Raw genomic sequence first — 26,240 nt, 5'->3', positions numbered from 1 at the left:
TTTTTACTTACAAACAGCGACGGCTGTTCTTTATAATTTTTTTTTTCAATCCCCTTAATCACATATATTTGTTGCTATGTTGTTCTGTAAGTCCTAAATTAGATTTAACAATTGTTAGTATAGTAAATAGGTGTTGGCCGATTGAATCTATGAGGAAGGGGATGAAATTACACAAATAGAATACGGGTTATAAAGGTTTCGGTTGGGTATAATTCAGAAAAGCAGTGACGGATCAATGGTTTGGTGTGTTAACGGTTGAGCGGGAGGTAGCGAGTTCGAGTCCTGTCGTGGGCAATCCTTTTTACAAAATCTTTCATAAGGGTATACATTTTTATATTTATATTTATTGTTATTATTATTATTTTTGTTATTATTATTATTATTAATTATTATTATTTATGATTATTGTTATTTAGTAAAATAATTAATAAGATTATAAATTGTTATTTTTACTAGTGTTATTATTATTAAAGATATTACTAATAATACTAGTATTATCATTATAATGATTAGTATCACAAATATAATTATTATTATAAGTATTATCATTATTATCATTACTTAGATTATTATTATTATTATTAGTATTATAATTACTAGTAGTATAAATTAATACTTATAATTATTATTAGGATTGGAGAAAGTGAATTATTATTAATGTTATGATTACTAATATTATTAACATTTCAAAGTATTAACATTTAGTATTATTATTATTATTATTATTATTATTATTATTATTATTATTATTATTATTATTATTATTATTATTATTATTATTATTATTATTATTATTATTATTATTATTATTATTATTATTATTATTACTATTATTATTATTATTATTATTATTATTATTATTATTATTATGACTAAGATTATTATTATTATTATATTACCGTTAAAATTGTTATTATCATCATTGTTATTCGTATCTATATCAATAAAAGTATTTTTATTAAGATTTTAGAATTATCAGTATTATTAAAATAAGTATTATTATCATTATGATTGTGATAATTTATATTATTATTATGAAAATGATACAAAGTATTATCATTTTCATTAGTACTTGTATCATTTATGATTATTAGTATTATCATTATGTTAACAAACAAAAGATAGTTATATACAAAAAATATATTTAGTACAAAGACTTAACTATATTAATATTGTATTTATTTAAAATATATAAATTGACATATATAAGTATTAATATAAAGAATTATATCACTAATAATAATATATAGATTTATTCAATTACAGGTATACGTTTTAATATATATATATATATATATATATATATATGAATAATATAGGTTCGTGAATCCGAGGCCAACCCTGCATTGTTCAATATTGTCATATGTATTTTTACTACAAAATACATTAGGTGAGTTTCATTATTCCCTTTTTATATACATTTTTGGGCTGAGAATACATGCGCAAATTTTATAAATGTTTTTACGAAATAGACACAAGTAATCAAAACTACATTATATAGTTGAATGATCGAAATCGAATATGCCCCTTTTTATTAAGTCTGGTAATCTAAGAATTAGGGAACAGACACCCTAATTGACGCGAACTCTAAAGATAGATCTATCGAGCCCAACAAGCCCCATCCAAAGTATCGGATGCTTTAGTACTTCGAAATTTATATCATGTCCGAAGGAGGATCCCGGAATGATAGGTGATATTCTTAAATGCATCTTGTTAATGTCGGTTACCAGGTGTTCAATCCATATGAATGATATTTTTGTCTCTATGCATGGGACGTAAGTTTATGAGAAATGGAAATATGAAATATTGTGGTCTATTAAAAATGAAATGATTATTTATGATAAACTAATGAACTCACCAACCTTTTGGTTGACACTTGAAAGCATGTTTATTCTCAGGTATGAAAGAAATCTTCTGCTGTGCATTTGCTCAGTTTAGAGATATTACTTGGAGTCATTAATGACATATTTTAAAAGACGTTGCATTCGAGTCGTTGCGTTCATCAAGATTATTATTAAGTCAATTATAGTTAGATATATTATGAAATGGTATGCCTGCCGTCAACTTTTGATGTAATGAAAGATTGTCTTTTCAAAAATGAATGCAATGTTTGTAAAATGTATCATATAGAGGTCAAGTACCTCGCGATGTAATCAACTGTTGTGAATCATTTATAATGGATATGGACTTCGTCCGGATGGATTAGGACGGGTCTCTACAGTTGGTATCAGAGCTGTTATAACGCCGTCCATGTGTGGCGGGTTAGTCGTAAAGGAGGTTCTCACATTGTTACCTGTGATGAAGCATTGGCTCTTACTCCTTGCGATCCCTTACGTGGGTTGGCAGTAGCCGAGAGGCAGGCCCTAAAATCAGTATCTGAGGTACACTCAGTGGTCACCAGGAGGTTAGCTGGGAAGGCACTGGGTGGGACGGTGGTTGTCCCCAACTATTCTACAGTTGGTATCAGAGCAGAGGTCTTAGCGAACCAGGTCTGCATTAGTGTGTCTAACTGATAAGTCGTTAGGAGGCATTAGTGAGTCTGGACTTCGACCGTGTCTGCATGTCATAAGTTTTGCTTATCATTTCTAGTCGAAAATCATTTGCTTATCATCCTTAGTAAAATACCTGCTCATTATTCTTAGTCTAGACACATCTTATTGCATTGACTGCATGAAAAGTGTATAGACAAAATTCATATCTTAGTGTATCTGCTAATTCATATCTTAGCGTATCTGTTATTGTTACCTTTGCCTGACAGATTCCGTAGATTCCTCCGTAACTTATGGAATTTTAGTATTATATATGCATATGTAAATTATGTATTGCAGGCTACTAATGTACATCCTATAATCTATTTCTTATCGAAAAAATCCTTCATCTGATTGTACGAGATGAATCCCTCAACCAGTTCGAATTCCTCGAATTTCGACAACTATTCCGATATGAAGTTTCACCTAAGCTCCGAAAGCAGTGTCACCAGAATGAATCAACCAATTCATTTGATGGGTTCATAGTCTACTTAACCGATGGAGACGAGAAGAAGGTGATCCTTTCCACCCACCGACCTGCACTCTTGAGAAAGAACTTGAAGCACTTACCAGCGAACCCATTCGAAACACCATTTTCACACTCATTTACAGAGTATCTTGCCACTATTATATTTTATCTAAAATTCTAAACCTTATTCTTCCGCTCGTTCCGACCGACAATCATCCCGGAGTAATACAAAAAGTCAACGAACTTCGCGCACGAGTAATCAATTTGGAGAATATGGTGCAAAACGTACCAGCTTCAGCAACATCACCGGCATCAACAGTACCACCAACAACACAAGTTTCAACATCACATGCCCCAATATCTCATTCTGTACCTCGAGCATAATCATCATTCTACGAATCATTCTACATTATTATCTTCGTTCGACATGGAGATTATGTAATCTCTAATGTTTAGAAATTATATATTCTTATTCTAACGGTAAAATAAATGAGTTTAATATCATATTGACTCATTAAATTCATGATTACATCTGAAGAAAATATATATGTATATATGTTTTCATAAAGATAGTAATTAAAAATTCTTTCGTACAAACTAATAATGGTGAAAATATTTTAACGGGTAGGTAATACCCGAGGAATATTTAAATTTCACATTAATAAGTTACACTGTACATTCTTCAAATCTGATTCAACGGTCATTTACTATTCTACTTATTTCCACCGATATACGTATCCGTTCACCACAGAATAACCATTTTCATTCAATTTCATACTTGAATTTTGATCTATCAGAATCCAACAAGTGGCATAATGAAGAAAACATTGGACAAAATAAAATTTATTAGAAACAAACAAATTAACTATATGAAATTTTGTTAAGAAACCACGCTAACAAGATCCTAGCTAACTGTTCCTAGCTAACTGTTCCTAGCTAACTGTTAATTCCGTATTACATTGTAACTATCGCAATTTATTTTATCGCAATTTTAATTCTCGCAATTTTATTTATCGTCATTTAATTTCTGTTATTTACTTTACGCACTTTATTTATTGTCATTTAAATTTCTGTTATTTATTTTACGCACTTTAAATATCGGGACACGTATACAAGGTTTTGACATATCATATCGACGCATCTATATATATTATTTGGAATCACCATAGACACTCTATATGTAGTAATGATCGAGTTATCTATACAGGGTTGAGGTTGATTCTATAATAATATATATACTTTGAGTTGTGATCGAGTCTGAGACATGTACACGGGTCACGATGTGTATTAATTAATTCGAATATTATAAACTATATATGAATTATTGAGTTAGTGACTATGGACTGCAAACTGTGGACTACCAAGATTGGACAATTAAAATGAATTAAAATATTGATTATAACATATGAAACTAAACAATTCTTCAAGTTGCCACTTGATTTCATCTTAAACCTAAATTGTATCTTGACGATTACGACCTACGTTCAAACCTTTCATGATTCTTGAAAACACCTCAATCGAGAGGATGAACCAACCGCACTTCATATACGGAAGAAAGGATTGATGATTATAGTTATGCACTTGAAAACACTCAGAACCTGAGTAAATGTGTAGCACGTAGCTGTGCTAATTCCTTTAACGTGTTATTACCGAAAATAACTTTGCAATCTCTTTCCAAATTAGCAAATTTTGTCACAGCTCTAGCAAGTCAACTTCGACTTTCATTCAGATTAGCCTTATTATAGCCTTGATATATAAGTCTGCCTTTCGACATCGTTGTCAGGGAACCTTTTATATTCCGCCACATTAGCAGTAAACTTACTAGCAACTTCATTACTCATTGGCTTAAGTCTCTTCGAAGAACCATTATATTTATTCATTGAAACCCTATCATATACTCATCCGCATCTTGAAACGAGAACTGCCATACCAATTACAGGGAATCAGCAATCAATACTTTGAAAACTCATAGCATATCTACATCAACAGTTATATGTATGACATTTATCTCTTAGAATTATGATTTTCCATTCTGAAAAGTACCCAATCTACAAATCAATCCCACAAATCCTGAAAAAGCTGAATACAACAGCAAAAACTGTACACGACCTTAACCGTCGAAAGTTTGATGATAAAGAATGGAGTATTGGAAACACTCAATAGAAAATTTAGTACCGAAAAACGGATTATGCGAAACTATTAAGGAAACCGTGGACAAATCACAAAGAATAAGTTTGACTTCAAAGAATCCAAAAGATTCAATGCCTGCTGAAGTCTTTAGCGAATATCTTGCTCCTTATTCTAAACCCTTGCGGACAATAGTTTCTATCATTCTCTGATCTTAGATATTCTGAAGTATTATCGTATCTTTCATTATAAATATCCGCGATATTTCTGAATATATTTTCATAACTATTCTTATCTGAAATCATTAATCTCTTCATGCTATCAGTGTTACATCATATAGAAACTGTTAGTTTCTATATTCTGTAAACTTTCGAGCTTAAAATATGAATGTTATTGAAGTAATGTTGGGAATTGATGCATGAGTTAGTATAATATAATGACACTTGATCAACGTGATTATATTACAGTAAGTCACGCTGAGTTTCTAATGGGACGCGATGATTCACAGATTATAACAGCATCATGTGTAGTGACCCGAACTTTTCCATGTTTATATATATATATTAAATGAAATTGTTATTTACATGATTAAGTGTTTCCAACATGTTAAGCAATCAAACTTGTTAAGACTTGATTTATTGAAATAGATTTCATATAGACAATTGACCACCCAAGTTGACCGGTGATTCACGAACGTTAAAACTTGTAAAAACTATACGATGACATATATATGGTTATATATATAGTTAACATGATTTTATTATAAGTATGTATCTCATTAGGTATTTTAACAATGAGTTATATACATAAAAATGAGACTATTAATTTAAGAAACTCGAAAACGATATATATAACGATTATCGTTATAACAACGTCTTACTAGGTACATATGAATCATATTAAGACATTGATACACTTGGTTAATTATGTTAAATGATAATTAAATATATTATTAAGTGTATTAACAATGAAATACATATGTAAAAATAAGACTACTAACTTAATGATTTCGAAACGAGACATATAGGTAACGATTATCGTTGTAACGGCATTTAACTGTATATATATCATACTAAGATATATTATATATCATAATATCATGATAATATAACAATTTAACATCTCATTTGTTATAATAAACAATGAGTTAACAACATTCAACAAGATCGTTAACCTAAAGGTTTCAAAACAACATTTACATGTAACGACTAACGATGACTTAACGACTCAGTTAAAATGTATATACATGTAGTGTTTTAATATGTATTCATACACTTTTGAAAGAATTCAAGTCACTTATCAAAATACTTCTACTTAACAAAAATACTTACAATTACATCCTCGTTCAGTTTCATCAACAATTCTACTCGTATGCACCCGTATTCGTACTCGTACAATACACAGCTTTTAGATGTATGTACTATTGGTATATACACTCTAATGATCAGCTCTTAGCAGACCATGTGAGTCACCTAACACATGTGGGAACCATCATTTGACAACTAGCATGAAATATCTCATAAAATTACAAAAATATGAGTAATCATTCATGACTTATTTACATGAAAACAAAATTACATATCCTTTATATCTAATCCATACACCAACGACCAAAAACACCTACAAACACTTTCATTCTTCAATTTTCTTCATCTAATTGATCTCTCTTAAGTTCTATCTTCAAGTTCTAAGTGTTCTTCATAAATTCCAAAAGTTCTAGTTTCATAAAATCAAGAATACTTCCAAGATTGCAAGTTTACTTCCAAGTTTTCTAAATCCATTCCAAGTAATCATTCAAGATCAAGAAACCTTTGTTACTTACAGTAGGTTATCTTTCTAATACAAGGTAATAATCATATTCAAACTTTAATTCAATTTCTATAACTATAACAATCTTATTTCGAGTGGAAATCTTACTTGAAATTGTTTTCGTGTCATGATTCTGCTTCAACAACTTTCAAGCCATCCAAGGATCCTTTGAAGCTAGATCTATTTTTCTCATTTCCAGTAGGTTTATCCAAGGAACTTGAGGTAGTAATGATGTTCATAACATCATTCGATTCATACATATAAAGCTATCTTATTCGAAGGTTTAAACTTGTAATCACTAGAACATAGTTTAGTTAATTCTAAACTTGTTGGCAAATAAAAGTTAATCCTTCTAACTTGACTTTTAAAATCAACTAAACACATGTTTATATCTATATGATATGCTAACTTAATGATTTAAAACCTGGAAACAAGAAAAACACCGTAAAATCGGATTTACGCCGTCGTAGTAACACCGCGGGCTGTTTTGGGTTAGTTAATTAAAAACTATGATAAACTTTGATTTAAAAGTTGTTATTCTGGGAAAATGATTTTTATTATGAACATGAAACTATATCCAAAAATTATGGTTAAACTCAAAGTGGAAGTATGTTTTCTAAAATGGTCATCTAGACGTCGTTCTTTCGACTGAAATGACTACCTTTATAAAAACGACTTGTAACTTATTTTTCCGACTATAAACCTATACTTTTTCTGTTTAGATTCATAAAATAGAGTTCAATATGAAACCATAGCAATTTGATTCACTCAAAACGGATTTAAAATGAAGAAGTTATGGGTAAAACAAGATTGGATAATTTTTCTCATTTTAGCTACGTGAAAATTGGTAACAAATCTATTCCAACCATAACTTAATCAACTTGTATTGTATATTATGTAATCTTGAGATACCATAGACACGTATACAATGTTTCGACCTATCATGTTGACACATCTATATATATTTCGGAACAACCATAGACACTCTATATGTGAATGTTGGAGTTAGCTATACAGGGTTGAGGTTGATTTCAAAATATATATAGTTTGAGTTGTGATCAATACTGAGATACGTGTACACTGGGTCGTGGATTGATTCAAGATAATATTTATCGATTTATTTCTGTACATCTAACTGTGGACAACTAGTTGTAGGTTACCAACGAGGACAACTGACTTAATAAACTTAAAACGTAAATATATTTTGAACATACTTTGATATATATGTATATATTGTTATAGGTTCGTGAATCAACCAGTAGCCAAGTCTTACTTCCCGACGAAGTAAAAATCTGTGAAAGTGAGTTATAGTCCCACTTTTAAAATCTAATATTTTTGGGATGAGAATACATGCAGGTTTTATAAATGATTTATAAAATAGACACAAGTACGTGAAACTACATTCTATGGTTGAATTATCGAAATCGAATATGCCCCTTTTTATTAAGTCTGGTAATCTAAGAATTAGGGAACAGACACCCTAATTGAAGCGAATCCTAAAGATAGATCTATTGGGCCTAACAAACCCCATCTAAAGTACCAGATGCTTTAGTACTTCGAAATTTATATCATATCTGAAGGGTGTCCCGGAATGATGGGGATATTCTTATATATGCATCTTGTTAATGTCGGTTACCAGGTGTTCACCATAGGAATGATTTTTATCTCTATGTATGGGATGTGTATTGAAATATGAAATCTTGTGGTCTCTTGTTACGATTTGATATATATAGGTTAAACCTATAATTCACCAACATTTTTGTTGACGTTTAAAGCATGTTTATTCCCAGGTGAATACTAAGAGCTTCTGTTGTTGCATACTAAAATAAGGACAAGATTTGGAGTCCATGTTTGTATGATATTGTGTAAAAATTGCATTCAAGAAACTGATTTCGATGTAACATATTTGTATTGTAAACTATTATGTAATGGTCGTGTGTAAACAGGATATTTTAGATTATCATTATTTGATAATCTACGTAAAGCTTTTTAAACCTTTATTTATGAAATAAAGGTTATGGTTTGTTTTAAAAATGAATGCAGTCTTTGAAAAATGTCTCATATAGAGGTCAAAACCTCGCAACGAAATCAATTAATATGGAACGTTGTTAATCAATAAGAACGGGACATTTCAGTTGGTATCCGAGCGTTGGTCTTAGAGGACCGAAAAATTTGCATTAGTGTGTCTTATCGAGTTTGTTAGGATGCATTAGTGAGTCTAGACTTCGACCGTGTTTTCTTTAAAAATGATTGCTTAACATTTTTGTTGGAAACTATATATTATTAACATGTATATATTATGTGATATATTAATCTCTTAACATGTTTGATATTGTGTGATAGATGTCTACCTCTAGCACAAATCCCATTGACTCACCTAATAATAACGAAGAGTCTAATATATATTGGACTGATTCACAAGTTCTCGAAGAAGAACCGGAAGAAGAATCAGAACCGAAAGAAGAATCAGAACCGGAAGAGGAGGAACCGGAGGAGGAAATAGAACCGGTGGGGCAAATAATAAAACGGTTAAGTAAAAGAAAATCCTCAACCAACCGACCAAGGTTAATTATGGTCAATGGTGTTTCCGCCAAGGAAGCAAAATATTGGGAGGATTACCAATTCTCCGATGAATTGGATTCCGATGAGAATTCCGATGATGTTATAGAAATTACCCCAACTGAATTTAAAAAGGCAAAAGAAAATAATAATGGAAAGGGCATAAAAATAGAGAAATCTAATTCCAACCCCGATGAGCTTTATATGTATCGTCAACCCCCGAAGCCCTTAAGTTGTAACAATGACCCGGGAACCTCTAAACCACCAGGTTTTTCTAAACCGTTGTGGAAAACGACAGCTCGTATTAGGGGAACATCATATATCCCTAGAAACTTGGCAAAACGAACCAAAACCGAAGAAGAAGAAACGAGCGAGTCTGAATAAGATAGTTGTATTCGTGTGGTGTAATATATGTAATATAGTGTGCTTATGCTTTATGATATATGTAAAAATTGCTTGTATTAATAAGTATTTTTTTTTATGAATCTAACTCTTGTCTATTTTACAGTATAAAAACACAAAATGGATAGACAACCCAATATTTTAAGAGACCTACCCGGAGACATGATTGATGAAATCTTGTCTAGAGTCGGTCAGAATTCTTCGGCACAACTATTTACGGTGAAATCAGTTTGTAAGACATTCGAAGAACGTTCCAAGAATGTCTTGGTTTATAAGAGACTTTCGTTTGAAAGATGGGGGATATCACATTGGGAAACCCATAAGTTACGATGTGTTTACTTTGACGCATATATTGCGGGGAACCCAAATGCTATTTTACGCAACGGGTTAAGAAATTATTTTGACTCAATGTATCCGAATATAGGACTTCATGATTTAGAAAAAGTGGCTAACATGCAACATAAAGAAGAATGCTATGCTTACGGGTTAGTAATGTTCGCTTCTCACCAAAGTGAGAAAAAGAACATCGGGCTACAACTATTAAACCAAACGTTCCCACAAGTGACGGAGTCGGTAATTGGGGTAAGAAATGAGGTTTTTAGGTTATTACGAGACTGTTGGTCATTACGTAACCCTCGTCCCTTTGACGACGTTACAACACGCTGTCTTATCAACGGCCATAACGGTTATGTTCCACAAGACCAAGGATGGGAAGTAGTCCTAGTAAAACCAGAATGCATGACTTGTTTCTGGACGTATGAATTACGTGTCTTTATTGCCTTTGCTGAATGACTTGTGTACTAGCTAGAATTATCTTCACAACAATCTTGTATCAAAGTTATTGTGTGCTATATTTCATGCTTTATGTAAAATAAGCGGTATTGTAAGTTTGTAAAATATTGTATAAAAGTTTGAACGCGAAATATTATTATAATCAGTTTTTCATATAGAATTGTAGTAGTTGAATTGTATATTAGCTACTAAGTATGAACTTAACGGGTAGGTAATACCCGAATTTAAACTTATAAAATGCTAATATGAAGAAAGAGCTTTTATAAATAAGTTCATATTACGCTACGAAATACTATTGACTACTCTTGATATTCTATATGATTAACTCGTTTCATTTGACTATTTTGAAGGAAATGGCACCGACTACTCGACACACCTTGAATATGAGTGAAGAGGAATTTTGTGCCTTTTCTAGCTTCAAACATAGCCGCAGTACAGGCTGCGCTACATACCAACAATAACCTTGGATCTAGCAGTACAGGAAATCGTGTAGGATGCACCTACAAATAATTCACTGCCTGCAAACCTTTGGAATTTGATGGAACCGAAGGACCGATCGGATTGAAACGGTGGACCGAGAAGGTCGAATCGGTGTTTGCCATATGTAAGTGTACTGAAGAGGACAAAGTGAAGTACGCTACGCATACCTTCACAGGTTCTGCATTAACATGGTGGAATACCTATCTAGAGCAAGTGGGACAAGATGATGCGTACGCACTACCGTGGACAGCATTCAAGCACTTGATGACAGCATTCAAGACAGAACTTAGAGGGTTATGAACCTAAGGATTTGATATTACCACGTACGAAAGACGATTCACAGAATTGTGCCTATTGTGTCCTGGAGCGTTCGAAGATGAGGAAGAGAAGATCGACGCGTTTGTGAAAGGATTACCGGAAAGAATCCAAGAAGATATAAGTTCACACGAGTCTGCCTCCATACAACAGGCATGTAGAATGGCTCACAAACTAGTGAACCAGATTGAGGAAAGAATTAAAGAACAGACGGCTGAAGAGGCCAATGTGAAGCAAGTCAAAAGAAAGTGGGAGGAAAACGGTGATAAGAATCACCAATACAACAACAACAGCAATTACAATAATAATCGCAACAATTATCCCAACAATCGCAACATCAATCGCAACTACAACAAATGGCCCAACAACAACAACAACAACAACAACAACAACAACAACAACAACAACAACAACAACAGCAACTACAACAATTATCCCAACAACAATAACAACCGCAACAACAACAACAATCAGAAGCAGCTATGCCAAAGGTGTGAAAAGTATCACTTGGGGTTCTGCACCAAATTTTGCAACAAGTGTAAAAGAAATGGTCATAGGGCGGCAAAGTGTGAGGTCTACGGACCAGGGGTTAACAGAACGAAAGGAACAAATGGTGTCGAAACGAGTAATGGCAGAGCAAGTAGTGTCGGAGAAAGTTATGCCAATGTAGTTTGTTATAAATGTGGAAAACCGGGCCACATTATAAGAAATTGCCCGAACCAGGAGAACACGAATGGACAAGGTCGCGGAAGAGTTTTCAATATTAATGCGGCAGAGGCACAGGAAGACCCGTAGCTTGTTACGGGTACGTTTCTTATTGATAATAAATCTGCTTACGTTTTATTTGATTCGGGTGCGGATAGAAGCTATATGAGTAGAGATTTTTGTGCTAAATTAAGTTGTCCATTGACGCCGTTGGATAGTAAATTTTTACTCGAATTAGCAAACGGTAAATTAATTTTAGCAGATAATATATGCCGAAATCGAGAAATTAAACTGGGTAGCGAAATATTTAAGATTGATTTGATACCAGTAGAGTTAGGGAGTTTTGATGTAATAGTTGGCATGGACTGGCTGAAGAAGGTGAAAGCAGAGATCGTATGTTATAAAAATGCAATTCGCATTGTACGAGAAGAAGGAGAACCCTTAATGGTGTACGGAGAAAAGGGCAACATGAAGCTACATCTTATTAGTAATTTGAAGGCACAAAAACTAATAAGAAAAGGTTGCTATGCTGTTCTAGCACACGTCGAGAAAGTACAAAGTGAAGAAAAGAGCATCAATGATGTTCCCGTCGCAAAAGAATTTCCCGATGTATTTCCGAAAGAATTACCGGGACTACCTCTACATCGATCTGTTGAATTTCAAATAGATCTTGTACCAGGAGCTGCACCAATAGCTCGTGCTCCTTATAGACTCGCACCCAGCGAGATGAAAGAACTGCAAAGCCAACTGCAAGAACTATTAGAACGTGGTTTCATTCGACCAAGCACATCACCATGGGGAGCTCCTGTTTTGTTTGTCAAGAAGAAGGATGGTACATTAAGGTTGTGTATTGACTACAGAGAGTTGAACAAACTTACCATCAAAAACCGTTATCCACTGCCGAGAATTGACGACTTATTTGATCAACTACAAGGCTCGTCGGTTTATTTGAAGATCGATTTACGTTCTGGATATCATCAAATGCGAGTAAAGGAGGATGATATTCCAAAAACTGCTTTTAGGACGCGTTATGGTCATTACGAGTTTATGGTTATGCCGTTTGGATTGAATAACGCACCAGCTATGTTTATGGACCTTATGAACCGAGTGTGTGGGCCATATCTTGACAAGTTTGTCATTGTTTTCATCGATGACATACTTATTTACTCAAAGAATGATCAAGAGCACGAAGAACATTTGAGAAAAGTGCTAGAAGTGTGCATTTTGGTTGGAAGAAGTTCAATTCCTCGGTCACATAGTGAACAAAGAAGGTATCCAGGTGGACCCGGCAAAGATCGAAACCGTTGAAAAGTGGGAAACCCCAAAAACTCCGAAGCATATACCTCAATTTTTTGGATTGCTGGTTACTAAAGAAGATTCATCCAAGATTTCTCCAAAATAGCAAAACCCTTGACTGCATTAACGCATAAAGGGAAGAAATTTGAATGGAAGGATGAACAAGAAAAGGCGTTTCAATTATTGAAGAAAAAGCTAACTACGGCACCTATATTGTCATTGCCTGAAGGGAATGATGATTTTGTGATTTATTGTGACGCATCAAAGCAAGGTCTCGGTTGTGTATTAATGTAACGAACGAAGGTGATTGCTTATGCGTCTAGACAATTGAAGATTCACGAGCAAAATTATACGACGCATGATTTGGAATTAGGCGCGGTTGTTTTTGCATTAAAGACTTGGAGGCACTACTTATATGGGGTCAAAAGTATTATATATACCGACCACAAAAGTCTTCAACACATATTTAATCAGAAACAACTGAATATGAGGCAGCGTAGGTGGATTGAATTGTTGAATGATTACGACTTTGAGATTCGTTACCAACCGGGGAAGGCAAATGTGGTAGCCGACGCCTTGAGCAGAAAGGACAGAGAACCCATTCGAGTAAAATCTATGAATATAATGATTCACACTAACCTTACTACTCAAATAAAGGAGGCGCAACAAGGAGTTTTAAAAGAGGTAAATTTAAAGGATGAAATACCCAAAGGATCGGAGAAGCATCTTAATATTCGGGAAGACGGAACCCGGTATAGGGCTGAAAGGATTTGGGTACCAAAATTTGGAGATATGAGAGAAATGGTACTTAGAGAAGCTCATAAAACCAGATACTCAATACATCCTGGAACGGGGAAGATGTACAAGGATCTCAAGAAACATTTTTGGTGGCCGGGTATGAAAGCCGATGTTGCTAAATACGTAGGAGAATGTTTGACATGTTCTAAGGTCAAAGCTGAACATCAGAAACCATCAAGTCTACTTCAACAACCCGAAATCCCGGAATGGAAATGGGAAAACATTACCATGGATTTCATCACTAAATTGCCAAGGACTGCAAGTGGTTTTGATACTATTTGGGTAATAGTTGATCGTCTCACCAAATCAGCACACTTCCTGCCAATAAGAGAAGATGACAAGATGGAGAAGTTAGCACGACTGTATTTGAAGGAAGTCGTCTCCAGACATGGAATACCAATCTCTATTATCTCTGATAGGGATGGCAGATTTATTTCAAGATTTTGGCAGACATTACAGCAAGCATTGGGAACTCGTCTAGACATGAGTACTGCCTATCATCCACAAACTGATGGGCAGAGCGAAAGGACGATACAAACGCTTGAAGACATGCTACGAGCTTGTGTTATTGATTTCGGAAACAGTTGGGATCGACATCTACCGTTAGCAGATTTTCCTACAACAACAGCTACCATTCAAGCATTGAGATGGCACCGTTTGAAGCACTTTATGGTAGAAAGTGCAGGTCTCCGATTTGTTGGAGTGAAGTGGGGGATAGATAGATTACGGGTCCGGAGATAATACAAGAAACTACCGAGAAAATCATCCAAATTCAACAAAGATTGAAAACCGCCCAGAGTCGACAAAAGAGCTACGCGGACAGTAAAAGAAAAGATATAGAGTTTGAAATTGGAGAAATGGTCATGCTTAAGGTTTCACCTTGGAAAGGTGATGTGTGCAGCGGGGTGTACGAAATAGTATTAATTTAAATACGAAATACGACGAAATATTACACAAGTTTTAATTATTTATTTACAAATGGGATATACCTAAACCTTGCTACAACACTATAGGCAGTGTACCTAATCGTAGAGTAGTATAGTTTTTAGTAAGTCCGGTTTGTTCCACAGAGAGCTGGCTTATTTCACACTATATTTTAAACAATTATATTCGTACAAAATATATTATATTAATAATATATAAAAGGGGGTTTTACCGTTTAATGACCGGTTTGTCGATTTTATATTTTAAGCGAAGCGTAAAGTAAATGACGATATTTAACTAACAATATAAAATAAATAACAATAATTAAAATGATAATAAATAAAAGTACGAGGAAAAATGAAATAAAATATATTATGCTTATTTAAACTTCCGTAATCATGATGTTTGACGTGTTGATTTTAGTTTTATGCCCATGGGTTAATTGTCCTTTATCCTGGATTATTTAATATGTCCGTCTGGTTTTGTCCATAACAGTCCATCGGTCATAAATTTAAAGTGCGAGTGTCCTCGTCAAATTATCCTTATACCCGAAGTCAAATATTCCAACTAATTGGGGACTTAAACTGTAACAAGGTTTTAATACTTTGTTTAATAATTACACCAGGTTATCGACTGCGTGTAACCCAAGGTTTTAATACTTTGTTATCAATTATGCCAAGTGTCCTTGTACATAATTTCACCCCTGTTTTAATAATTCCATAGACTATTAATCCATTCCCGTATCCGGTTAAATGAACGATTATTCGTACATATAAATATCCTGCCCATCGTGTCCGATCGAGTGTATGTGGTTATTTATAGGTACGTCCAATTGTAAATCTTTATATTAAAATTAACAAACTATCATTTAGTTAAACAAATATAAAGCCCATTAATAGCCCATAGTCTAATTTCCACAAGTGTCGTTCTTTTGTCCAAACTCCAATTATGGTACAAAGCCCAATTACCCCGTCTTTAATATTTAGTCCAACATCATGATTACTTTGGCTCAAATAAGCATAATAATAACTTAAGTACGAGACATTAATTTAAAAAGGAGAACATAACTTACATTGAGTATTTATCGCGTAGTGTTACACGGACAGAATTTCGACTTCAAAAACCCGTAAAAATAACTTTTGCATAACCCGAACTAATCTAATATAAAACTACCCTATACTATATATATTATATATATATATTTATTTATTTATTTATTACAGAGTATTATTATTATTATTTATTTTTTTTACTCGCAGAATTCGTGACCTTTTATAGGAGTTTTGATTTCTGACAGCTCCGCGAGTCGTGGAGTTTTTAGCCTTCAAACTCCGCGAGTCGCGGAGTTTGAAAATCCAGCTCAGGATCATTTGTCTCATAGCTTGTTGACATAATTTTTAAATATATATAATATATAAATAATTTATATAATTATTTAAATATTATATTATATTCTTGTGCATAGTTGACTAGTAATTTTTGGTCCGTTGCGTCGGGCGTTGATAGTTGACTCATGTCCCGGTTCCGGATTTTCGAACGTCCTTGAGTACAATTTAGTATCTTGTACTTTGCGTTTTGTAACTTGTACTCTTGTCATTTTTAGACGTTTTTCATCAATAAATTGAACCTTTTGAATTGTATCTTGAACATTTGAGCTTTTTGGACGTTTGTGTCTTCAAATCTTCGTTTTCACCTTTTGTCTTCGCACTTATTTATTTAAACAATTACAATGAAAATATAATACAATTACATATGAAAACCTATTATTTAGGAGGGATATTCCTATGAAATATATGTTCCTTTTTAGCCTTATCAAACATCCCCACACTTGAGCGTTGCTTGTCCTCAAGCAATACAGAATTTGAAATAAAAACATACATGAATCACTTTTTTATTCATCACACTTTGTACATCAGTGATTTTGATATGGTGGTATAAACAATGATAGTAACGATAGAACCATGGTTAAAGGTGGGTGTGTCATCCACAATTGCCTCGGGTTTAGGTCAACGACACTTACAATCAAATAGCCGATTTACTTTTGGTTCCCAAAGCAAAGTGCACATTTGAAAGGCGGTTTACAGTCCCACATGACTATGAAAATTTAGATCCGTTAGGAAATTGGATCTTTATGAAAACATTTGATCTTTTAAAAATTCAATCTAGCTTTTACCCTAGACACGTTTTCCGGAATAACCCTTCACCGGTGTTTGCAAAATATTTTTTTGGGTTGTGTGGGTTTCAGATTTGAAAATTTTAGCTCAACACTTGTGGTTTTGTGTCACCCACTTGCTAACCTTGTATTAGGAAAGCAACACGTACAGTATACTTGCTCCGTATATTACCTTTCGATAAACTACCGTCCGGTTGTAAAGAAAAGCATTGAACAAGCAACTGTTAAGGCAATGTCCCCTGACATGCTTTTAATTATGGTCTATAACGTGTCGGACGCAATTACTATCCTTGGTAGGAGCAATAGTAAAGCTCACCCTAGGAATTTTTCGGTCTGGCACAAGGTCCTGTCTTCGACCATGCTATGCAACCACCGTTCTTATGGTTGACACACGATTTGGTTCAGGTGACCTAATGAATTCCAGGTGAATTCCTAGGATTTTACGTTCAATGGTAATGAACGCATTGAAAATGGGTTTTCAGAAAACAAATCGGTTTATAATTTTGATCAAAATATTTTCTCGTTCAAGCTCGAGTTTAGATATCATTGAATTCCATGAGTTTGAATTCTCAATCTTTAAGGTCAATCTCAAGGATTGAGTAATATCAGTCTTAAAAGCTGATTTTTAATCTTTAAGGAGATTATCCTTTCTGGGGATCTGATTCATTAGTCTTATCAAGCTAATTTGCACGGTGCCCTCCCCATTTTACGAGACAGACCCTCTCATGGTTAGGATAAGTCTGACCACTTGGCGACCCTGTTTGATGCTGAGGTCCATGGATTTCCTTCTGATTTTAGTGATGACTTTTCTAGATTTTTCGTCAACCTACAACTGGTCTGGACGACAACTTCTTGACCTAAATCAAGAAGCGCGTGTCTTTTTTGGAAGACTTTACTTCCTTTTAATGATGGAATTGATTCATCGTGTAGATCAATCTTTTCTTTTCTTTCATCGGGTAAAATAGTTAATTTAGTCCAAAACAAAAGCACCTGCAATAAACTTTACAGAAACATGTGATAGATAGTTTTTAATTGAATAACTTGGCACATTCTTCCCACACTTAGTTTCTTTCTTTGCCTTTTTATTCTCCTTTATTCCATTTTAAATGAATTCAATCGTTTTAGGGTGTTTCTCAATTTATGTCCTTTCCGAGGTAACGATAATTTCGGTATTAACACCTAGTTTTCACCGTTCATAAATATATATAAACATGATTTTAAATTCATTTAGTTTAAAATTTTTCAAATTTTCATAAAATTTAGAAAATAAGCCAAGTATAAACCCGAGAGAATTTATAACCCTTCCCCACACTTGAGATCATGCAATGCCCTCATTTGCATGAAATCAGACTCTAATTATAAATTCATGAGGGTGATTAGTGTAGAAAAGTGATTGAAAATACCCAGTTTGTAATTACAAAGCTTGTCGAATGATAGATGGCGCGGCTCATCGTTCATTCCTTCTTGTTTTATCACACATATTTTTCTTCAAAAACGGTTGCTTTTCTGAACTGTTTGCTAATCTTTAAAAATGCGTCTTTTACCCTAATTTATTATGCATGTTTATTAACGAGTTATGCACTAACCCGAACCCCTAATTTAACGTTAAGTGGGGTTAAACTTCCCCACACTTAGCTGACGACATGTGAAGTCGGTAGAATAAGTTCCACGAATTAAAATAGTGAGCCAGTTATTTGCATCTCGGGTGGTATAAAATATATTAATGGGTTTAAAGTTTAGACCCACCCGATCGTCACTACTTAATTCTTTTTTAAGTGTAGCTTTTAGTAAATGGATATGTCTCTTTTCTGGTTCTTGGTCAAATGGATCGATATACACCGACATACATATTATAGGGTGGACAATTTCTAACGTTTCCTTCCTTTTATTCTCGACGTCAAAGTTTTCACCTCTATTACCCAATTGGGTGAAATTCGAGGTGTCATTATCTATTACAGCTCGTAGTTCATTTCCGGTGGATGACTCGTCTATTGAGAATATTGGGTTGGAAGGTTGTGGAATGGTGAAGTTCGGTTTGGCCTTGGGGGTAAAATTTTCAACGTTATCGTATTCCCAAGAGTACCAATTTGTTACCCTTACTTCTTCTTTATCCATTGATGGATCGATGATTTCGTCGGTAGAGGCTAATGTGTCGATATGTTGTGAAATTGGTAAGACTGAATAAAAAGTATCATCGGGATAGTTGGTGATTTCGGAGCTCTCGAATTCATCAAAATTCGATGATATGAGATTTTCTTGCACACGACTCCTCAGATCAACAGGTGTGTAGTCTGATAGAGTTTCAGCTTGCCGGTTTACAAACTCTCTCATTTGTTCATTTTGAGCATTGAGTTTTTCGAGTTTGATTTTCATATTGTCTAATAAATTTTCAGACACGTAATTTTCCTCGTCTACTGGTTGTTGAGTTTGGATATATTCTTGGGAATAATCCCAATTTGAATTGTATTCTTCATAATCATTCCATTCAGGTTCCGTGGGTGCGTAATTTTCCATAGGAACGTAATAATAACATTCCCATGTTGAGTGATAATCTCCACATATTTCACAACCAGTTATTGTTTCGTCATTCGTGATCCAAGATTGACCGAACGAATTGTCATCAACACTCGTTTGAGAGTATTGATTTAATTGATTTTGGATATCAAAAAGAGTTTCCATAGCCTTGTTTTCAAAATTTTCCATTTTATTGCGATGGCCAAATTTTAGCTACAATGTGGTGCATTTACTAATTATCCTATTAGTTATAAAAATAGAAAAACTTATATAAGTTGTCCAATTAATAGACTTTTCTGCTTTTGCTCACGTTTCGAATAGCCAAAAGATGCAGCAGGGAGCCAGAACCCTTTAAATCGGAAGCTCACAACTCAGCCACTAACAAATCCAACTATTACTACGAAGCAGAAAATTGTCAATGTCCATTAATTTAACCACTTAAATAATTTTTCTTTCTGTTTGAGATATTAGATAAGAAATAGAGAAAATTTCTAAGTCCTAAAAACTAAAGCGTCGAGAAATAAGAAAGAAAAAGAATGCGCGTCGAAAAACGTCGAAAAATAAAAATAAGAAAATAGCGCGTCGTAACTTAAAAAGGAATTAAAAACTAAGAATTAAAAGTTGCGTCTAAAAATATTAAAGCTTAAAAGAAAAACTATATCCCAAATGGTAATAACTTAAAAAGGTACTAAAATATAAAAACGGCGTCGCAAAATTCTAAAGCACCTAAATCTTAGTCTAAAGAAAAAGCACTTAAGGGATTTTACGGCAAAGCCTAAAAATCTAGAAGTAAAAATAACTATGGCAAAAACTAAGTTTAAAACTAAATATGAGCTAAAAATACAAATATTACGCTAAAACGATTAAAAAGGGACAAAATATAAAAATATACAAAAAGTTGTAAAAAGTACAATTTTTATAAAAATATTATTTTTATATTATTTATTTATTAAAACTATTAATTTTACATATAATAAAACTAATTAAAATTTAAAATACAATTTAATTAAAAAAAACTTAAACTAATTATAATAATTAAACTAATTAGGGTTTATTAATAATAATAATAATAAAATCCGTAATTAATGTGAAATTAGGGTTCTGTCACGTGTGTCAGAGTGTCTCCGCGAGTCGCGGTATTTCAAGCAGCAAACCCCGCGAGTCGCGGGGTTCCAAAATTCAACTCTGGTACAGTTTTTAATTCGACGTGTTTTTTTTCTTTTCTGTTTTATATTTTTTTGTTTTAAAATCTAAATATTTATATAATAAAAACTTATATTTAAAAACTAAAATAAAAATAGAACTACTTTATAATTTTATAAATAAAAATCGTAAAACTAGATTTATATATATTTTTTATTTTTTATTTTTTTTTCGGTTTTTTTTTTTTAAAATTTGATATTGTTTTTCTAAAAATATATTTATACAAATATATATTAAAAATATAGCGTTTCGCCAAGTCCCCGGCAGCGGCGCCAAAAACTTGATGTGTGCAGCGGGGTGTACGAAATAGTATTAATTTAAATACGAAATACGACGAAATATTACACAAGTTTTAATTATTTATTTACAAATGGGATATACCTAAACCTTGCTACAACACTATAGGCAGTGTACCTAATCGTAGAGTAGTATAGTTTTTAGTAAGTCCGGTTCGTTCCACAGAGAGCTGGCTTATTTCACACTATATTTTAAACAATTATATTCGTACAAAATATATTATATTAATGATATATAAAAGGGGGTTTTACCATTTAATGACCGGTTTGTCGATTTTATATTTTAAGCGAAGCATAAAGTAAATGACGATATTTAACTAACAATATAAAATAAATAACAATAATTAAAATGATAATAAATAAAAGTACGAGGAAAAATGAAATAAAATATATTATGCTTATTTAAACTTCCGTAATCATGATGTTTGACGTGTTGATTTTAGTTTTATGCCCATGGGTTAATTGTCCTTTATCCTGGATTATTTAATATGTCCGTCTGGTTTTGTCCATAACAGTCCATCAGTCATAAATTTAAAGTGCGAGTGTCCTCGTCAAATTATCCTTATACCCGAAGTCAAATATTCCAACTAATTGGGGACTTAAACTGTAACAAAGTTTTAATACTTTGTTTAATAATTACACCAGGTTATCGACTGCGTGTAACCCAAGGTTTTAATACTTTGTTATCAATTATGCCAAGTGTCCTTGTACATAATTTCACCCCTGTTTTAATAATTCCATAGACTATTAATCCATTCCCGTATCCGGTTAAATGAACGATTATTCGTACATATAAATATCCTGCCCATCGTGTCCGATCGAGTGTATGTGGTTATTTATAGGTACGTCCAATTGTAAATCTTTATATTAAAATTAACAAACTATCATTTAGTTAAACAAATATAAAGCCCATTAATAGCCCATAGTCTAATTTCCACAAGTGTCGTTCTTTTGTCCAAACTCCAATTATGGTACAAAGCCCAATTACCCCGTCTTTAATATTTAGTCCAACATCATGATTACTTTGGCTTAAATAAGCATAATAATAACTTAAGTACGAGACATTAATTTAAAAAGGAGAACATAACTTACATTGAGTATTTATCGCGTAGTGTTACACGGACAGAATTTCGACTTCAAAAACCCGTAAAAATAACTTTTGCATAACCCGAACTAATCTAATATAAAACTACCCTATACTATATATATTATATATATATTTATTTATTTATTTATTACAGAGTATTATTATTATTATTATTTTTTTTTTACTCGCAGAATTCGTGACCTTTTATAGGAGTTTTGATTTCTGACAGCTCCGCGAGTCGTGGAGTTTTTAGCCTTCAAACTCTGCGAGTCGCGGAGTTTGAAAATCCAGCTCAGGATCATTTGTCTCATAGCTTGTCGACATAATTTTTAAATATATATAATATATAAATAATTTATATAATTATTTAAATATTATATTATATTCTTGTGCATAGTTGACTTGTAATTTTTGGTCCGTTGCGTCGGGCGTTGATAGTTGACTCATGTCCCGGTTCCGGATTTTCGAACGTCCTTGCGTACAATTTAATATCTTGTACTTTGCGTTTTGTAACTTGTACTCTTGTCATTTTTAGACGTTTTTCATCAATAAATTGAACCTTTTGAATTGTATCTTGAACATTTGAGCTTTTTGGACGTTTGTGTCTTCAAATCTTCGTTTTCGCCTTTTGTCTTCGCACTTATTTATTTAAACAATTACAATGAAAATATAATACAATTACATATGAAAACCTATTATTTAGGAGGGATATTGCTATGAAATATATGTTCCTTTTTAGCCTTATCAAAAGGCGTTGTTCGATTTGGTAAACGGGGGAAACTAAATCCAAGGTACATTGGACCATTCAAGATTATAGATCGTGTCGGACCAGTAGCTTACCAACTGGAGCTACCTCAACAACTCGCGGCTGTACATAACACTTTCCACGTCTAAAATTTGAAGAAATGTTTTGCTAAAGAAGATCTCACTATTCCGTTGGACGAAATCCAAATCAATGAAAAACTTCAATTCATTGAAGAACCCGTCGAAATAATGGATCGTGAGGTTAAGAGACTTAAACAAAACAAGATACCGATTGTTAAGGTTCAATGGAATGCTCGTAGAGGACCCGAGTTCACCTGGGAGCGTGAAGATCAGATGAAGAAGAAATACCCGCATTTATTTCCAGAAGATACGTCAACACCTCCAACTGCTTAAAATTTCGGGACGAAATTTATTTAACGGGTAGGTACTGTAGTGACCCGAACTTTTCCATGTTTATATATATATATTAAATGAAATTGTTATTTACATGATTAAGTGTTTCCAACATGTTAAGCAATCAAACTTGTTAAGACTTGATTTATTGAAATAGATTTCATATAGACAATTGACCACCCAAGTTGACCGGTGATTCACGAACGTTAAAACTTGTAAAAACTATACGATGACATATATATGGTTATATATATAGTTAACATGATTTTATTATAAGTATGTATCTCATTAGGTATTTTAACAATGAGTTATATACATAAAAATGAGACTATTAATTTAAGAAACTCGAAAACGATATATATAACGATTATCGTTATAACAACGTCTTACTAGGTACATATATTAAGATATTGATACACTTGGTTAATTATGTTAAATGATAATTAAATATATTATTAAGTGTATTAACAATGAAATACATATGTAAAAATAAGACTACTAACTTAATGATTTCGAAACGAGACATATAGGTAACGATTATCATTGTAACGGCATTTAAATGTATATATATCATTCTAAGATATATTATATATCATAATATCATTATAATATAACAATGGGTTAACAACATTCAACAAGATCGTTAACCTAAATGTTTCAAAACAACATTTACATGTAACGACTAACGATGACTTAACGACTCAATTAAAATGTATATGCATGTAGTGTTTTAATATGTATTCATACACTTTTGAAAGACTTCAAGACACTTATCAAAATACTTCTACTTAACAAAAATGCTTACAATTACATCCTCATTCAGTTTCATCAACAATTCTACTCGTATGCACCTGTATTCGTACTCGTACAATACACAACTTTTAGATGTATGTACTATTAGTATATACACTCCAATGATCAGCTCTTAGCAGACCATGTGAGTCACCTAACACATGTGGGAACCATCATTTGGCAACTAGCATGAAATATCTCATAAAATTACAAAAATATGAGTAATCATTCATGACTTATTTACATGAAAACAAAATTACATATCCTTTATATCTAATCCATACACCAATGACCAAAAACACCTACAAACACTTTCATTCTTCAATTTTCTTCATCTAATTGATCTCTCTCAAGTTCTATCTTCAAGTTCTAAGTGTTCTTCATAAATTCCAAAAGTTCTAGTTTCATAAAATCAAGAATACTTCCAAGATTGCAAGTTTACTTCCAAGTTTTCTAAATCCATTCCAAGTAATCATCCAAGATCAAGAAACCTTTGTTACTTACATTAGGTTATCTTTCTAATACAAGGTAATAATCATATTCAAACTTTAATTCAATTTCTATAACTATAACAATCTTATTTCGAGTGGAAATCTTACTTGAAATTGTTTTCGTGTCATGATTCTGCTTCAACAACTTTCAAGCCATCCAAGGATCCTTTGAAGCTAGATCTATTTTTCTCATTTCCAGTAGGTTTATCCAAGGAACTTGAGGTAGTAATGATGTTCATAACATCATTCGATTCATACATATACAGCTATCTTATTCGAAGGTTTAAACTTGTAATCACTAGAACATAGTTTAGTTAATTCTAAACTTGTTCGCAAATAAAAGTTAATCCTTCTAACTTGACTTTAAAATCAATTAAACACATGGTCTATATCTATATGATATGCTAACTTAATGATTTAAAACCTGGAAACAAAAAAAACACCGTAAAATCGGATTTATGCCGTCGTAGTAACACTGCGGGCTGTTTTGGGTTAGTTAATTAAAAACTATGATAAACTTTGATTTAAAAGTTGTTATTCTGTGAAAATGATTTTTATTATGAACATGAAACTATATCCAAAAATGATGGTTAAACTCAAAGTGGAAGTATGTTTTCTAAAATGGTCATCTAGACGTCGTTCTTTCGACTGAAATGACTACCTTTACAAAAACGACTTGTAACTTATTTTTCTGACTATAAACCTATACTTTTTCTGTTTAGATTCATAAAATAGAGTTCAATATGAAACCATAGCAATTTGATTCACTCAAAACAGATTTAAAATGAAGAAGTTATGGGTAAAACAAGATTGGATAATTTTTTTCATTTTAGCTACGTGAAAATTGGTAACAAATCTATTCCAACCATAACTTAACCAACTTGTATTGTATATTATGTAATCTTGAGATACCATAGACACGTATACAATGTTTCGACCTATCATGTCGACACATCTATATATATTTCGGAACAACCATAGACACTCTATATGTGAATGTTGGAGTTAGCTATACAGGGTTGAGGTTGATTCCAAAATATATATAGTTTGAGTTGTGATCAATACTGAGATACGTATACACTGGGTCGTGGATTGATTCAAGATAATATTTATCGATTTATTTCTGTACATCTAACTGTGGACAACTAGTTGTAGGTTACTAACGAGGACAGCTGAGTTAATAAACTTAAAACGTAAATATATTTTGAACATACTTTGATATATATGTATATATTGTTATAGGTTCGTGAATCAACCAGTGGCCAAGTCTTACTTCCCGACGAAGTAAAAATCTGTGAAAGTGAGTTATAGTCCCACTTTTA

Source organism: Rutidosis leptorrhynchoides, chromosome 4, assembly GCF_046630445.1.
Source record: "Rutidosis leptorrhynchoides isolate AG116_Rl617_1_P2 chromosome 4, CSIRO_AGI_Rlap_v1, whole genome shotgun sequence".
Taxonomy (NCBI): Eukaryota; Viridiplantae; Streptophyta; class Magnoliopsida; order Asterales; family Asteraceae; genus Rutidosis; species Rutidosis leptorrhynchoides.
Note: the sequence above shows the minus strand (reverse complement) of the source record.